Raw genomic sequence first — 2,521 nt, forward strand, 5'->3', positions numbered from 1 at the left:
AGTTTATTCACTAAGTGTCCAAGTCCAACAATGTTTGGTGTTTTACTGTGTTTTACAATGTTTTACTGATGCCAACTAACAGCAGCTAACAGCAGCTAACAGCAGCTAACAGCAGCTAACAGCTGCAAAAACAACCGTATTTACCGACAGAAAAGCACAGGATATCTTCAACTCACCTTAGTGTGGTTGTTATTGGTCAATTTCATTGATTCATCAACTCATATTGAAACTCTTTTTTCAGATTTTTACAGCTTCCTCCAAAGTAAATACATGTGGACACCCAGCATATTGAGAAGCTACACTCACTACAGATGAATTGTTTGTCCTACAGAGGCCGCCAACAGAACTCAGTTGACAGCAATCTACAATTGACTAAAATATGGTGGTGAGATTTTACACACTATAACTTTAAGACATTACCTTTAGACAATGAGCGTAGATGTATTCAGAACTTTCCAGTTAGCATAAATTTAGAAAAGGCCCCTGCATGTTTTTCATATGTGCTAAACTACATGTCGGGACACAGTCTGCAAGTACATGACTGGCCTGTTTGGCATTGTTGACGCCCTACTGTGGATGTCTAACTACTTTTTCACTGCAATTCCTGAATTTATCAATGAGAGAATAACTATTATAGCCTCAGTATAACAGTAAAAATCAAAGCATCAATATAAAGACTCACAAATGTCGGCAGATTCCTGGAAGGTGGCAAATAAATATGAGAGAATGTAGTGTCTGACAGGTTAGGCGCATTTTAAAAGTGATTTAGGTTTCATCATGTTGATAATTGCCTGATAAATAGCAGCAGCAAAAACAGAAAATCATTTCAAAGAGAGGAAAAATGGAGAATAATTTCATCATTTTCCCTCGCTGCAGCATATGCTGTGTCTTAATAACTGTTTTTTTATTGCAGGCAGAAGAATGTACTAATTGCAAACACATTAACTGGGAAACGAGCCCCTGCTGAGGTAAAAGGAGAATATTATCATTTCTTGTAGGCGCATACATTCCACTTTTCACACTTTTGTGACTGTAAAATGTGAGTGCTAGTGCTCTGCTTTATAACTCAAAGGAATGAATTTTTCATTTTCTGGCAAAATTCATTCCTTTGAATTATAGAAAAGGAGTCCCACGCTCTGTCAACTCTCTGGCACGTTCTGCATTGAAGGTCCAAGGTGCCGTATATGTTGAAGGGCAGCGGTCTGAAACAGTTTTGAATGGGAATGCTTGGGAGCTGACGAGACATGCAGAACATCACGTTCTTTTGATCCCCCCTCCCCAGGTTGTTCACCAGGATCAGCCCTGCAATAGCACTGAGAGCAATTTCGAAAGAAGACCTAAAACAGGAATGTCAGAAGGAGAATGTTGCAGAATGGCATTCATTTGATTTATATTGGATGGGTCTAGCATTATTGAATAGAAAATGAGTGACTGACTTAATATGCATGCATACATACATACATACATACATACATACATACGCTTGATGCTAAAAGCTTGCTGGATATGTGCTAGCTGTCTAAATAAGCAGGTACAGGAAAAGGTTTTTAAAAAGTGTGCAGTAGTAGCAGCAGCACGGAATTAAAGACGTGGGTATATGAACATAGCGAAGCATTCAGTAGCTAAAGAGACAGATGTTTCCCCCAGGAGTTTGAGGAGCTTAAACCCAGGAATAACAGGACACCAGGTGGCAAATAACATGAAAGTAATGGTGCTAATAATTTTCTGTCCTCTGGTTGTGTGAGTAGGAAGCTGTTTGCTAACAAGTTCAAACAAATTCAATGGGAGACAGTGTCTGTGTTACAACTACCCTGTGGTCAAAAAATAAGTTTTGGAAACTAAGGCGTCCACATTTTAATTTCCTTGGACAGCGGTTCTTAGCTTATGTGTCCAACAATCATCCATTCTGCTTATCCAATTCTTGTTCCCCGCTGTCATTGGGCGAGAGGCAGGGTACACCATGGACAGGTTGCTTTGTTGCAGGGCTAACACAGAGAAACAGACAGTCATTCAAGCCTACAAAGAATTTAAAATGGCCAGTGAACCTAACCACACTAACTGCATGTCTTTGGACTGTGGGAAGAACATGGAAACTCCACACAGAAAAGCTCCAGTTTGATGGTGGATTCAGACCCAGGACTTTCTTCCTGTGAGGCAACTAACCACCACACCACTGTACTGCTCTCCTCAAACACTCCCAATAGTTCAAAAAAAAATTTTTTTAATTCCTCATATCACCCCCTCTAGTTTATTCCTGCACTTTCCATACCTTAAGGCTGTCCCATTGTCAACAAATGAAGTGAACGACGACTCTCAGACCCTTTTATCCCTTTAAAGCCTGAACCCTGAATTAATTGCCAGAAAATTCAAATCTTTTGAAAATGGAATGTTTATTGAATCTTCTGACATTTTTTTCAAAAAGACAACGAAATATAAATTGGCAGATATGAGTTTAATTTGTATCATATTTGCTACATCTCGCTTTTTTGAGCAATTTATTGCTTAAAAATGCAATGCAATT

Source organism: Pundamilia nyererei, unplaced genomic scaffold (assembly GCF_000239375.1).
Source record: "Pundamilia nyererei isolate P.nyererei 1_Seehausen unplaced genomic scaffold, PunNye1.0 scaffold00249, whole genome shotgun sequence".
NCBI classification, from domain to species: Eukaryota; Metazoa; Chordata; class Actinopteri; order Cichliformes; family Cichlidae; genus Pundamilia; species Pundamilia nyererei.